The following is a 16,478-nucleotide window of genomic DNA, read 5'->3' as shown; positions in this document are numbered from 1 at the left end:
TAAAATATAATTTAAGTCTTAACTTACCACCGAGCTCATATTGAACCTCGTGATTGAAGGTCCTATAATACTTCCTGTAAACTTCAATCTGCTTATTTAACATCAGGCCATCCACTCCTGCTACCACAATAGCGAAGGATGTAAAAGAAACCTTTCATTATCGAACACTCTTCCCACTCTCTAATGAATATCACTTCAATCAATGTTTGGTAGGCTTACAACATCAACAAACAATTAAACGCGGGCTCACTCACCAACACACAACAAACAATACAATCCGAAGCGTAGCTATCGATCACCATAATGATCACCTTTCAGTAGAAATGAAAAAAGGTCATTCAGCTGCTTGCAGCTTTAATGTTTTCTTCAATTCTATTCCGCTGACCAACGGATTGTTGGCCTATTGTTAACCCTCAAAGGGGGCTAATGTAATTACATTTCGCGTTAAACACAACTTACTCACCGATCACTAACAGTATTTGCACCAAAACGCACAGGACCGGTGCGCCTGGTGGCTGTTTAAAATCAAAAACCTTTTACCAGTTTTTCTTGCCTCCTTCTAAACAATAAATCTCACCCACGCGTTAGGGGACATGAACGGAAGGTGACGTCAATATTTTCCCAATTGTTGTGATCAAGTGTGGCGCAAAAGGACACACACAGTGTACGTACGCTCACCCACGAGTGTGACAAGAGAGCTTTTGGGCGAAATTCGAAAAGGATCCTTATTGATTGTCCTATGGAAGGTGATGGCAGTTGTGATGGGACCCGGGACCGTCCATTATCAAGTGTCCTTTATCCCGTAACTGGTGGCACGTGTCGGGAGGTTCTTTTCTAATAGCTAATACTGACCGGTATTGTACCTTCCCAACGGGAGCTGATTATTATTTGAAGAGGCATTAGCGCATTAAGGACGAGATATATCGTTTTAGTACAATGTGGTCTAAAAGTTGTACTAAAATTCCTATTTTAAATTTCAATTTAGTTATAACAAAAAAGGATTACCGTATGTTATACCTCTGTAGCAAAACAGAGCAAATAATAAGGGTTTACTTCTAATGAGCAAGAATTAAGTTCAAAACCACATCATCTTGAGAATATTTTAACGAGCTCCATAAGCTTCTTCCCAAAGAAAAAGTTGCGTCATCTGTCTGCGTTAATTGAATTCCCACATATATTGTCCTTTCCGTATCAACTGGCAAAATAAAGTCGTTAGAGCAAATCTTTCCTTATGTGGTTTTTGTGGGATAAAAAGGGATTGTGGCACTAGAATTAAACTGAGATTTCGGTCCCTTTTTGCTTGTCATTTTCCCCCTCAACAAAAAATACCCCAGCCAAGAGATAGCAAAAAACACCACCAACCAAACCCATAATAAAATCATCGGTATCGGAATTATTTCATTTCGTCACGGGTGGTTTCAGCAACTGAAGGGCCCCAGCGGGAGCAGCAGCAGAAGAGATACCGGAATAGTAACACAAATTATCATAATTTTTGCATTAATCTATTTTCATTCCAAATTCTTCCCGACCCTCCTTCTGGTCCTTCTGGCATTCTTGTACAGCGTTTGCGGTAAGAAAACACTCGTGAAACCAAACCCCCATCCCAAGCGGTGTCTCTAGGGTCTCAAGAAACAACAGGGCGTAAGACCGCTTTTCTTACGCCACAAAACCCACAACAAACTCTTTCTTCAACCTCGTTCGAGCACAACCGGAATGATATCTGCAATTATTATTGTCGAGCCAGCATGAGATTGGGACGTACTCGAGTTTGGACGAACAAATTGAGATGCTCATTGCCACAGTCGAGAGCACCGCACCGGCTGTCCAGCTTATTGACTAGCTCGGCCGGCCATATCCGACTGTCCGATAAACCGCAAAAAGACATTTTTAATTAGCTTTGCTCTCAACATCTCTTGCACCAAGCAACTACGGCGATCTCCGAGAGTAGCTCGTTCCCTTGCCTTTGTCATTTAATGGTAAAACAAACTGCAGGACTTTCTTAAGGACCTCACCCGCTTTGGCTTTGCCGTGTGCCTGATTTATTTGACAGCTTTGTTTCGCTCACCTGCTTGCCCGGACTTACCTGCGAACCGGCGATAATTAACCGAGGCCAACAACCGGTGTGCCGTGGTGTCACTCGGCGGAAGCTCGGTCCGAACCGGATGAAAAGCCGGAACCACCCGAGAAATGTGAGAAGCGCCTGCGAAAAGTGGCGCTTTTTCCTGCCGTTGGAATTTGTCTCGCGAAGAAATGGTGATTTTTTGGGGCGGTAGGAGCGTTCTCGATTCGAGAAATTCATTTGGTTTTGTTTCTCAGACATTCGTTACATGCTTCTGCTCAAAAAAAAAACAAATACCCAAAGCCTTGCCCAAACAGTAACTAGCATTATGCGAAGCAGAATATTTTTGGGGGTGCAAAAAGAGCTGCAAAACCAAAAATGCACCCAAAAATGGTACCATTTGCAAGTCTACGATGGCATAGCGTAGGTCCCCCGCGCATAGGTCAAGTGACAACAATTGATAGCGAGTTCCGAGTGTCGACTATTCTACCTAGCGTTTGTAGCGTTTGTATACGCTATAAATTCTGGTGAGCCAGGTTGACAAATTTAAGTGCAACGAAATTACACACCACCGGATGCGCTCGACCCGCTTCCTTTGGCGCGCGGGTTTTTGTTTTGGAGGGTTTTTGTGGCTGAGCTAACCACGGATCCTCGATGGAAGGATGTTTGTCCAAATGTTGGGAATAGCGGAGAATTGTCCTTGCATTAGCTACAATGTTGTACGAATGGCATTTTTTTTGTTTTTGCTGTTTTTGGTTAGGATTTAGGCTGTGTTCTAAAGGGAAGTTGAATAAAGAGAAGATTGGACTGGTAAACCAGCTTGTTCAAAAATGCCACCTAATGTCGTTTAAAGCAAAATAATATGGGCGGTTATATGGTCTCGTTTCTGCGAATCAGGTTTAACGCTTCGAAATGTCTTTCTTATGCACAAAAAATCCCAGGTGATGGTGGATTTAAAGGTATAATAAGCTCAACAAATTCAAAATACTGAACTTCAGAAGCTGTCGCGCATAACTACTTATACCTAATCTCTTTCACTTGTCCGGTCTAAATTTGCATTCCAAATAGAACGACCTGGCCTATTTTCAAGGCGTTGCTTCAAGAGAATTTAAAACTATAGTTTGTTAACTTCCAACATCAGTACCAGCAATCAGACAGCAAAGATGTAGTCAAGAAACCCAGAAATGGTCTGTCAGAGCTTTACACTCCTGAAGGTATGCAATTTATAAAATATTTGTATGTCATCTGTCAAGAATATTTAGGTAGGGACTGGCGGGCGGTCCAGTGGCCAAGGTGACTGCGGCGCCGATCTTCACACGGCAGGACCGAGGTTCAAATCCGGTCCGGAACGCCAGGCATAATATACCGAGATAAAAGGATAAGCAAGGGACAAAAAACTCTGAAAGCCAGGCTACATGATGCGAGATGCCAAAAAGATTTCGCTAAAGATTTCGCCAGGCTACATGATGCGAAATCTAACCATCAAAAAGATTTTGCCTCCTCAAGCTGAAATCTCGGAAAGATTTCGCTTCTCTATAGCCCTCTCAGTCACATTCTATGCGTTGCCATGGTAGTTTTCGGTTGAAGAGAGGATAGCATGAAGTGCTCTAAAACACGTGGGTAGATGAACCGAAATGTTTTTGACGTAAAAATTTCGCCAATCCCCCCTCCTTTTAAGCGAAATCTTTTTGAAATCTCGCATCATGTAGCCTGGCTTTGAGAGTTTATCAAACAGAGTACTATTACGTGATGGCACCTAAGCGAGCAGATCCAAGTCAATCCCCGAATATCTTGATGTCAAATAGCAGACAATATAAAACACACTCTAGCTATCAATTTAATTTTCAAGCAGGTAATATTCAAACTAAGAGGTTAGTGACCAAAAATTAAGCTTTCCAAGTGTTGATTGACTTGATTGTACAATTCTAATTCACAGAGTGAGGTTTAAATGGGGGAAACATTCTATATTCTTAAGGTACAAACAGAGAAAAATCGCCTCTGAAAGGAAAGGAAGCGTCAAAACTGTCATGCTAACCCAGTGGATAATGGAAACGATTACTTTAGAACATCGATTGCATACTTTTAGGGGCTTAGATTCGACATAAGTCACAACTATTATGGGTGTTCCAAATAGAAAAAGTGGACAAAGCTATCGAAAAATTATGTATATATTATTAAATAAACACCTGAAACACTAAAACTACAACAACTAACTAAAGAAAGGAGTTAAAAGTGCAGCTAAGAGTACTTACTGCTGACATCGATTAGTAGACTTCAAAAGCATGCTCGCTCTTTACCCCATCGGCTCAGTCTCTTCAACCAAGGTATACCAAGGTAAACAAAATGGCGTATGGAAGGATCTACAAAATGGTGTTACAAATCAACTTGCACAACAAAAACTGCCCGAGCCCCGTTCCCCGTTTCCGTGGGTGCTTTGACAATTCATACTTCCTTCGGTCGTTACGTTTCCGGCCATTTTGTAGGCCTTGGGCTCCAAAGCGCTACCCCAGGTCGGCAACCACACGCACATCAAGCACCCACAGAACGCATATTCCTGCACCAATCGCGACACGTTCCGACCTACTCAGCTCCGGGTAGGGGCTCCAAGAACAAGAACCCACCGCAAGGATGCCTCCTAACTTCCGAGTGGATGTACGCCCGTGTGGATATCCTTTTTTGTCCATTGTGCGAAGGATTCGCCCTTCCTCCTTTTCTTACCTTCCTTTTGCTTCGATGCCCACTTCCGGACTGCAGCTTTTCCTCTGTTCCGGCGCGCTGGTTCAGACCAGGACGTGCGAACGGTTCACCTGTGCCCTGTGCCAAATTGTCCTTCGATGTTTCTTTGAACTGCTCTCGGACGACGGCAACGACGACTGTTCCATATCCACATCGAGAGTACATCCTTCACAAGTGCCTCCACCATCAGATGAAAGCGAGTTACCCCTACCCGGGGGGGGGGGGGGGTGCTACTCCGGGTGGGTTACCTCTTAATGGCCGTTTCGGCAAGAGAAATGATTTCCTTGCGCGAATGGCGAAGAAAAACGCGCCGGAAAGCCACGCAACCGACAGGTTCTATGCTAATCGAGTGGGGCACAGTGCATAACCGGGCCATCCCCGGACTGCATCGTCGCCCGGTGTACATCCACTATCGCGCGTACATGCTTTGTGCGCTTTCTTTTTTGCCCACCAAGCACATAAACTCTGGCCAGTCTCTGCTGCACTCCTGCCGTGCACAGGTGCTCGTCCACAACAACAGACGACCGGTAGCGTCTGTAGCTGGCAAACGGTTGCGTAAATACGTGTTGGCCGACCGCGTAAATCGCGTACTGTTGTGGCGCGTGCATGTACGTAAATCTGCGACGGCTCCACTAACGGCCGTGCCGTTGTTCCCCTCATAAAGAACGGGCGTGTTCGGGTTGTGCTTCGACCGTTTTCGTTTGGGGTGGGTTTTTGTGCTGATTTTCTTTGCCCCACACACACACGTTAGCGCCGGGGCGCTGGCTTTCTTGCCTTCTAGCTGTCACTCTTCGCGCTCTTTTATGGGGCCCGATTTCAGGCGGAACGTACGGCCATTTTCCCCGGCGTTACAACTAGCTTTTCTTCACTTTTCTTTTTGCTGCACGGACTCAAAGTCTACAAATCAGCTTCTTCTATGGTGGCGATTAAGTGGGGATGGAAGAACGAGAGAGAGAGAGAGAGAGAGAGAGAGAGAGAGAGAGAGCGATTTATGATGCGTGCTGGTAGTTGGGGCTCTTTAAAGAGTTCCACTACAGATGAAGCTTCTGTTAAGCTTAGCCACAACATTGAAACCACAATCTTACTTGAGGAAGAAACTATTTAAAGGAAAATTCAATTTACTTTTTTACGTTAATCAAAGCATTTCAGCTTTTTTGCTGGTTGTTCAGCACAGTAAAGAGTCATTTTACTGTTTTTATTTTCTTTAATTTTATAGTCTTTTTGTTTGGTTTTTGTTTCTTTGAATTTATATTAGTATTTTTAGTATTTTTTCGTTTTTATATTTATACTAGACGGATGTTTATTAACTTTTTCGTTTGTTGATAATTTTTACACGATTTGACTGTTTCGTAGTTACGTTCTGTTTTGTTATTATATGAGCTTCTGTTTTACAGGGTTTCTCAGTTGACAAGACAATAGTATCCATTTTTATTGTATGCCCTTACGTTGGAATGGCAAATAAAGCTAGGTGACATGGAAACAGCTTCAGATTACAAGAAAATCAAATAACTTTTATTGTGATTTACTCAGATGCTATTGTCATAGTAGCCGATGATATTGCATGCACTTACCCGGGAGCTAAAAGAACGAGTACAATATCAACGGCTAATATGAGAATATCACCTGAGGACATCACAATAAAAGCTATTTGCTTGCCATCCATAAAAATGGATGCTACAGTCGTATCAACTGAAAAACCCTGTACGATGATGTTTATTTTAAACAGATTCCTTTTTTTCTTCTTTTATTATCTATCTATTATTATGTTTAGCTAATGTTTTCTCTTGTTCTTTTACCTAATTTAAGTTTTTTAAGCATTTTACTTCTTTTATATCCTTTTTATACAATTTTTAATTTTTTAATATATCTTTCATTTTAAAAGGTTTTTATGCATTCTATTTTAACAATTCTTCAATCCTTACATTTAGTTTTTATTTCTTGTTTTCACTTTTCGAACTAGTCTTGACAAGCCTTATTGGCATTTTTGGCGTTTATTTCTATTATGTTTCCGTCATGAATTTTAACACTTTTGTGACATTCATTCCAATTGGATGATTGATTTTTATATTACTTTGAGCGTATAGTCCTTTTACTATTTGTATAAAACATATTTATTTGCCCTTTTAAGTGGTTGTGTATTTTGTTTGTAACATAAAACTTTATACTTTTCTGATGATAATTATTCTATATTGAAGTTTTGTTGTTATTTTGATGATTTATGTGTTTTGTAAATTATTCTTATTTCATGCCTTCTGACTGACTTACTTCTTTCTTTTTTACCTCTTTTAATTTGACTATTGAACCAAATTAATTTAAATAACTTTATTTATTTTTTATTTAATTTTTCTGTAAACGATACAATGAATTCTCAGTCGTTTTACTTCTTTGTAGATTTTTTTAACCATTGCTTTCTTACAAACCCATACATCAATCTATCGCACCGGGAGAAAGTTTAAAGCATTGCCTCTCAGTTCTTCAGCCATCGCTGCCATCGTAGCGAAAGACAAAAAACCCGCACCAACAGTGCACAACCACTTCACCACCAGGCCAAACCATGAAGCCATTTTGCTTTTTTGGCCCCTAATCTCCCACCAGGGTGTGTATATCCGATGCCGATCTACGACGGGCTCGGTTCGGTCCAGTAAGCCATAACTTAAAAGAGCAGAAGGCTTTCGCTTGCGCGAAAAAAAACAGGGAGTTCCAACGGGAACTGGGTGAAAAGGGGGATGCAGAACGGGGGAAAATGGAAGGGAGCCGGCAAGTGCAGATATTAACGTCATTATGCACGCCACGCCACGGTGAATGGGAAGATGGAGTGGCGGCTTGAAAGGAGTACGCTAAAACAATGGAACAACATGTACATGAAGGACCATAGTTCATAATAGTCGCCCGGTAGGGTGGCCGGAAAATGATGGCGGATTTTCTTCCTCTCCTATTCGGCTTGACACGGGGTGTGTTTTTTATCGCGATTTGTGGGTTTGGTTTACCTTTGCTTTTGAGAAATGTAAGCTTACTTTGCACAATGCTAAAGTTTGCTTATTAGTTTAAATAGTTAACGTTTACTTACACGCATTTTATAGGCCAGAAGATTAATGTATGCACCTTCACACTAACAGCATTCCTTCTTCGTCTTCCATGGCACTACAACCTTCTCCTCCTTCTGCGTCAATTGTCAATCATTGAAACCTTTCTGGAAATTTGCTCCTACATGTTCTTTCGTTGTTAGTGATACATTTCTTACAATGGAGTCACTGCTCAGTCGTATACGACTAGTCGTACAAACTTTGTATGGGATTTGTCAGATGAGGTCGTGCAATCAAACTGTCATCTAACCCCCATAGTACTACCCAAACGAAGGAAGAAGCGTCTAGAGTAAAATGTCAAGAAACAATAGAAACGTTTTTGACGTTTTTAAGATTGAATTCTTTTTTTGCGTTGATCACAGGATCAAGTTCAATTTCTCTCACAGATTATGACTTATCTGTGAGCTTATTCTACGTTGAAAAAGTTGTAAATTACACCTGTTTACAGTTACAGTCGAATCGCTCACAGTTTGCTTCGACTCACGAGCAGCCTGCTTCGATTTGCGTGCCATTACCATCGAAAGAGCGATCCTATGGTCGAATCGCATGCCGTTACTATGGAATCACGTGCCGGTATCTATGGATTTGTGAATGTCAGCACATTTCAAATTCGCTTCTTCTTTTTACACATGTTACAACTATTTTACACATGTTTTACAAATTGTGTCAAAGCAAAAATGAACGATACATACAAACCAGTTCATGAAATTCATTTAAAAAAATTGAAAAAGAAAAATGTAAACAAACTGCTTCAAGATTTTTCCAAGTTTTCTTTGCCATTCGAACACGTTTATTTCCGCAAGTTTAATGTATAGATCACCAATGAACTCTGAAAAGCTTCTGTTGTGTATCGCTACTTTTCTATGTAGGTATTGTACTACACATTTTTCGTCATTAACGGTTTATTAGCTGTTTGTTCGTATAAAAATGCCGACGAAATGTTTTCTAATGGTAACGAACTAACCGGTCTGATCATTACATCAAATGCTTCATACGGGAGCCAGCAAAAATCCATGTATATCGGCACGTGATTCCATGGTAACGGCATGTGATTCGGTCGTCATGTCGCGCATTCGATGGAAACGGCATGCAAATCGAAGCAAGCAGCTCTTGGGTCGCAGCAAACGGTGAGCGATTCGACTGTAACTGTAAACAGGTGTATGTTCTTCCACTAAATCTGACCAGAAGCTTTTTAAGGTTTAAAGGTTATAAAGATGTTTGAAGGAACATTGAGTGCTTGCCGCCATACTCGCTCCAATGGATATGGATGTTGCAATACATTCACAACTTTGGGTGGCCAGATACAATGTAAAACAAACTTGCAGTAAGAAGCTGGAAAAATTGAGCTTAAAAACCGTTTATCATGTGCAGAAATTGGCCACAGATGCAACTCTCCTGTTTGCAAAAAAAAGCTTCGGCTTAATACAAGGTTCACCGATAGATAGCATACGGCGAGCATATCTTAGCGGTTCGCGCAAACGTTGAAGCTATTTGCGGCCATCGATAGCGATTCGCATGTACGATTAGCGAATGACACAAAATGGTTAGCGAATCGCGTGCACACTTTAGTGAATGTCAGAATTCGGCGCGGATTGAAAATATAGGTTTATATGACCCAGGTTGAGGAGTCAAGATTTGAAAAAAATCGTTTAAATTTCATTTTTTATGAAATTGGAAAGTTGTTGCACACAAAAGTGGTGTGAAAATTAATGTTCATTATAATAAAGCATAATTTCATTGATTTCTCGCGTTGGTTAAAAAATAATAACAAAACTATGTGAAACATCAGAAGCACAGCCATTTGGAGAATTCAAACATGGACGTATATACACGAATTTAACATTGATGCGATCACGAGGTAAAATCCGTACAGGTACTGAAAACATTTAACATATTGGTCTAGCAACCGAAGCGTTCACAGTTTTACCAAGCGAATAACAATCATAGCTTCATTTGTGGTTTAATTACACATTCCTTCGTTGTTTTTGGTGTTGGCAATCATCCTTTTAAAGGTACGTATTTCAGCCTTACGATTAAAAAGTGCTACAACTAGAATGACTAGAATTCTCATTGAATTTGCGTGTTTTCTAGGTGTTTGGTTACGATAGGAGCTCTTGCTTGTTGAAGGGCGCCCGGGCAACATTTTTCTTGTCGGAAAATTTGTTTTATTAGCGCACCGTGAAAGGATACAGTGAGTTTCAATAGCAGTATGTGCTGAGGCGAACCAACTGAGACACACATTGTTCTATTTACTTTTTGCTTGCAGATATGAATTCCAGCCAAAGCTCTGTACAAGAGGAAAATGCAAGCAGCGCTATGCAAGCACCTCGCCGCCGAAAAACTACCAGCAACGAAGATAGAGAGCGCGTGGTAACGGCGTATGAAAACGGAGCCACTGCAGCAACGATTAGCGAAATGTTCAATCTAAAAAAAACGACTGTCCATGGCATCATCAAAAAATACCAAACTCAATGGCAAATCGAGGCAAAGAAGCGTGGTGGCAACAGATCTAAACTATTGTCGCAGCAAGCCGTAAATGATGTTCGGAACTGGATCGACGAGGACTGCACGGTGACGCTTAAAGCACTAGCAGAGAAAGTGTTCCAACAACACGGTGTTCGAGTTTCGCCCACAACCATCGCGAGGGAAATAAAAGGATTTAAACACTCTCTGAAGATGGTCAAACTGTTACCGGAGCGACGCAACACACCAACGGCTATCGAAGAAAGGAAACATTACGCCACACAATTTTGAGAAATTGCGCGCGGAATTCCGGATAATGGTTTAATCTTTTAAGACGAAGTTGGATTCAACGTCAGCATGCGTACGCTAAAAGGACGATCGCAGAGAGGAACACCGGCCACCATCACCGTTCCCACAGTTAAGGACTAGGAACATCTCCATCATTTGTGCCATGCATCAGTACGGCGTGCTGCATTACACCACACACACTCGATCCGTGAACTGTGAAAGGTTTATAGAGTTTATTGAAGAACTCAAGCAAACCCTGCGATCGAAGAACATTAACAGCAGCTAATTTATAATGGATAATGTAGCTTTCCACAAACCACCCGCAGTAAGAGTTGCAATCGGAAATGATAGCGACATTCCTTTATATCTACCACCCTACACACCATTTCTTAATCCAATTGATCTTGAAATCAATTGATTGAAATCTTTTCAGCAAGTGCAAGAGTTTTGTGAGGCGAAGCAATCCTTCAAATGAGGATCAATTGATGGAAGCGATTCGAAATGGATCCAGGCTAATAACCGCACAGGATTGCGATGGCTACATTTCGAATCTGTGGCAATACATGTCCCGTTGGTTGAGGGGCGAAGAAATTTTAGATTAAGTTATATATAAATACATATAAGACTAGAAAGTAAGATTTAAGTTTTAATGTGTAACATATTGTACTGACGATTCTTAAAAAGATGAAATGTAAATAATGCTACAGGACGAATTAAAATAACATTTGCGTTGGTTTCAATCACTATCGCATCCGAACATGCGATTTTGAGGTGTTTAGTACGGCCTAGTCACAGTGCTTATAATTAAAATGCCAATAATTTTTCTTGTAACACATTGGGAACGGATTTCGAAAACTTCCAGTCTTTAAAAATATTTACCTTTGTGGGCTTTTTTCTGTGCTTTGGTGTTATCAAACTATCAAAATTGGAATTTCTAATATGTGCCTCGTGTAGGCAAAAGAAACGCACGTTTGTTGTTTCGACGTATTCTGTTCTGTAGGGATCAAGTTATAAACAGATACTTTTCTTCTTCCTTAGAACCACAACCTCTAAAGGTCTCGGCCTGCCATTTTTGGCTGGCTTTGTGACATCATTTTATCCGTAGAAAAGTAGTCAGTCCTTCGCACAGGGAGGCCTGAATGTTTAATCTGGGACTGGATATTTTATACGCTGCTTCGAAATTATTCTTAAGCATTTATCAAGTTTCCCCTCTTTTTTTTTGTTTCATGTAATCTGCCATTTGAAGATATAGAGCAACAGGTGAAGAGGTTATTTTAGGAATTTTGACAAACTTCCACAGACTAGCTTTGCTTGGGTTCATACTAATTTTCACTGGCTTATTCTACCATTTTAGGTTCCTGAAATATTTAATTTTCATTTCTCAATCTACTAGATGTTGATTTAAGTAGAATATTACTCCAGTGATTACGCTGCCATTGTTGCCTTATTCGCAAATGACATTTCAATGACTGCTCGTGTAAGGAAGTAATAAAACGCATGAAAAATGACTTATCTGCATATTTAACGATTCTATAATGGCATAGTGAAGCCAAATCCCAGCTAGTGGTTGACTAATAAAAAAACACAGTGGATTCCAACAGAGATTATTTATGCACAACAGGCTCGAAATATCTACTCCCCCAAGATATTCCAATTAAATGCAACGTGCAAAATCAATAATGTGTTGAATGTGTTGAATCATGTTTTAATAAAATAAAATTTCACATCCTTCCTGCTGAAATTCAAAAAATTATTTCATTTAAATAAAGCTTCTCAAAGAAAAAAAATCAAGATTACAAATAAATCACTACGTGTGAGAAATAATCAAAAATATTACATGCAGCTGGGGCAAGGGCAAAACGGAAAGCAATCTCTGCCGGTTCGGGGTTTTTGTGCATCCCGTGCGTACGGGACAAAAACATATTATCAATCCCGCAAACAGTAAGCGTAAAAAAGCAAAATTGCATAGATCCCACTATCATCACCATTAGAGTTTTTGTGCCCCACCGTGCATCGAATGCATCCAAACCATCGAATCGGGTCTGCTTGCCATGTTAGTTCTATTTGAATGAATGCATCCCGTTTGAACGGATTTCAATTCAGCGTTTGTTTTTTCTCTCTCTCTGTTGTAATCCTTTTATATTTATATGACCACACATATTTGTCAACCAAATAAAACCAAATATTCGAACCAAAACGCTATTTTTGTTCGCCCGGTAAGCAACGCAAGAATTTTGGCCTTTACGCTATTCAGCTGCACTGTGTGTTTGCATCCGGTTCGGTGCACTGCAGAATCGTTTATCCATCGATTTTAGGGTTTTTCGGGGAGAGTACAAACAAAAAAAAACAAACCTCTCCAAAGCTACCTATTCATGGGAAAATTGAATAAATTTGATTACTTTCAATTGCGTTGTTCCGTGCACGTGACGTGATCACCAGCGAAGGTGTAGGTTTTTTTTCCCGCCCGGGTGGTAGGTTTAAGTTATTTAGTTATTTAGAATTGGTTGAACTAATATTTAATATTTTTTTTAAAAGTAACAAAAAAAATAGCTCACTTCTACTCACTACCTAAAGGGATAATCACAACAAACAGGATATTGTAAATGTATAACAAAAAGCGAAAAGATAAGAAAAACGCATGCCAAACCAACAAAGAAAGAAGCAAAACACACAAAACCGAGAAAGAAAGAAGAGAAAACAAATCAAAACAAAGTAACATCAATCGAAAAAGTACGACTGGTGTGACAGGTGAACCAATAATAATGTAGAGAGATGCAAAAGTAAAGCAAAAAACCCCGAAATGCGATGATAAAAACTCATCTCCCGCAGAGACAACCGGTCATACCGATGAGGCAAATGATGATCGTGGCAAATGAAACCGACAGTAGAGAAAAAAAAACCCCGACACAAATGATAGAATAAAGAGCGAGAGAAGAAAACGGGGGCCGCTGAACAAAACAACAAAAAAGAAATGTCTCCCGAAGTAGGCATGTGGCATGCTGTAGCATCAATTATTCAAATTTATTTTATTTCGTTTTATGAGCGAAAATTTTATTTTATTATTTGAATTTCAAATCGATATGTATATAACGGTGGCGGCGGGTATTATCCCACACGACCCGGGCCCCAAATCACTGCCCGAATGACAAACTACTTGTCCGCGGGCGGCGGGGGACGATACACGGGCAGGAGGAGGAGCATTCGTTTTGCAAATGAAAATTCAAATTGTACCAAAGCGAATTCGAATGTATGTGTGTATGTGAATGCTGGGAGAAAGCAAAAAAAAATCAATCGGGGACACACCGACCACGTGCGCGCTTATGGGTGGTAAAAATTAAAATTTTATTTTAATGTCTGATAACGATAAAAGGAAGGAGAACAACGACGAAAAAATTGACAAGCCATCCACCTGATAAGTGGTGGGAAAATCGGAGGGGAAAGCATACCAAGCGTGGATGCTGTGGTAGCGAACGCATGAAATATTCAATCAACGGTGCGTTCTAGCGAATCCAAATAAAATATGCCACAGTTAGTGAGCTATTAAAATAGAATTCATTAAGCCTACAGTGAGCGTCAATTTTTGTTACGCAGTGCAAGTCTACTATGTTTCCAGCACTGGCTTTCATTTGACTTTATTTCATGGGAATATATCGACGTGATCTCGGAATCCGAGGATCATATTTACATAGCCCAAGATTATAAGAATCCTGACCAAATTTTATCGCTACTGGCAAACAAGCGACATTGTTAATGGATGTTTATCCAAATCTTGATAATCTCCTTCCAAGTAAGCTCCTTTTCAAGCAAATCCAAACATCCATTCCCTTGTTCTTCTTTCAGGACGGCAACCTCGAAATCCAAAAGTTCTAGAGGCCTAGAAGATTCTGTTCTCATATCCAGCCACTTTCGACGAATGACTACAATGACATTAGCTTAATAGTATCCGTTTAATGACCATTTGAACGTCTGGAGCGATGTCATTGCGAACGGTAACTGAACAACATGTGATCGACACCGCCATAGTTTTCAAGCAACTTTGACGCGGGTCATTCTACTCATTTTTGGAGATGTTCTTCTATGTTCTTGGTCTAACGACCTCTTAGATCTTGCCTGCAATTATTGGCATACAAGACTTCATCATACCATGTAGTTGGATAGACACTACGGAGAACGGTCCGGATGAGATATGAATCATGGTCCTGTCGTATAAAGACCGGCGCCGTAGTTGCCTCTACCAGCGGGCCGCTCCCGGTGGACCCCGCCAACTGGAGACGTATCAAGGGTTTTAATATCTCTTGCACTCTTTGGACGATAATGTCTCTTCTTGTACAACATTTTGGCAAGATCCTTCGAATGAAGCTTTTTTCCTTTCAAATCACAACCAGAAGGAATCTTGATACGGGAAAAAGACTTCCGTGTATATCCGAGGACTCCGCAGATATCCTGGTGAGGGGTAGCAGTCATATAATAAGAACAAGTTGAAGAGGCATCAACTAGAAGGACCTTGGACGGCTAAGCTCCTGGAAGCCATCTTATTCATTCATGATCAAACTCACTTGTGGACCAATATTGCTAGAATCAAGCACAATTTCGTAATCCCTTTCAATAACATAGGGTCCATAGATACATCATCAAACTTTTCCATAGAGACATCTATGTGAGACCCTTCTGCAGAAGATTAGGACAAAGATCCTGTGAATAAATCCGAGAACTCCTCAGAAATCCTGGTGATAGCAAGGCCTCTTCCTCTAGAAGAACCTAGGACCAATGGTGGGTCAAGATATTAGGAGGCCCCGAGCGGAATGATGTTAGAGGGAAACAACAGAATTTCCCTCACCGATGAGGCCTGACCGACGAGACCCCGAGCGGCCGCTCCTTCCGCTCCTAGGTTGATCTGCCACTGCCTAGGACGGCTAGGCTCCTGGAGGCCATTTAATTCGCTCATGGTTAAACTCACTTGTGGACCACTATTCGCTAGAATCAAGCACAGTTTCGAAGCCCGTTTCAGTACCATAGGGTCCATAGCTTCATTGTCAAGCTTTCCTATTGAGACCTCTGCGCAAAGCCGTTCTGCAGAAGATTAGGTCAAAGATCCTCTGTGTAAATCGGAGAACTCCTCAGAAATCCTGATGAGAACAAGGCTTCTTCCACTAGAAAGACCTTGGACGGCTAGGCTCGTGGAGGTCATTTTATTCGTTCATGGTTAAGCTCACTTGTGGACCACTATTCGCTAGAATAAGGCACGATTTCATAGGTCCGTTACTTTAATATAGGGTCCATAGCTACGTCGTCAAGCTTTTTCATTGAGACCTCCATGTGAGAACGATCTTCAGAAGATTAGGTCTTTTGATAGAAGTGTTAATGATAGGGGCGTCCCAGTGGTGAAATGACAACAGCGCCGGTGATAGGGTTCAAATCCCATCCGAACCGTTCCCTCTTAGTGAGGACTTACTATCCAACTATTGGGTATCATTAACTCTAGTAAGCCAGAAATAGCAGGCATGACCTAAGAGGAAGTTAGGCTAAGAAGAGAGAGAGAGAGATAGAAGCGTTGCTTTGGAAAACTTCGTAACCAAAACGTGAACTAACATTTTCGTGATAATCCACAAAGGGCGTAAAGTCTGCTGTCTTTCTATTATCCATACCCTTACCCCCTCCCTCCCCCTCTAGGTTTCTAGATTTCCAACGACTTGTGCCACTTCAAATATCTTTTGAAAGAAATTTGGAAATTCCAACGTCACTAACAGATGGCGACCAAAAAGTTGCTCAAATCGCCGCCAAAACAAATCAGAAACCAATTTAATGGAACTTACGTACATGCGTACATACGAACGACACGCACTGTACCA

The 16,478-nt window shown here is 41.0% G+C and overlaps 1 long non-coding RNA gene across 1 annotated transcript; it reads left to right on the top strand.

Annotated features, from left to right (window-relative positions):
• The first annotated feature begins 9,726 nt into the window (after window positions 1-9,726).
• Window positions 9,727-11,351, top strand: LOC118505935. Its single transcript, XR_004905470.1, has 3 exons — window positions 9,727-9,890; window positions 9,970-10,069; window positions 10,145-11,351. It is a non-coding gene; the product is annotated as an uncharacterized LOC118505935 (long non-coding RNA).
• Window positions 11,352-16,478: the final 5,127 nt, after the last annotated feature.

The sequence above is a fragment of the Anopheles stephensi genome, chromosome 2 (genome assembly GCF_013141755.1).
Source record: "Anopheles stephensi strain Indian chromosome 2, UCI_ANSTEP_V1.0, whole genome shotgun sequence".
In the NCBI taxonomy this organism is placed as follows: domain Eukaryota; kingdom Metazoa; phylum Arthropoda; class Insecta; order Diptera; family Culicidae; genus Anopheles; species Anopheles stephensi.
This window is presented reverse-complemented; position numbering and strand designations above follow the sequence as displayed.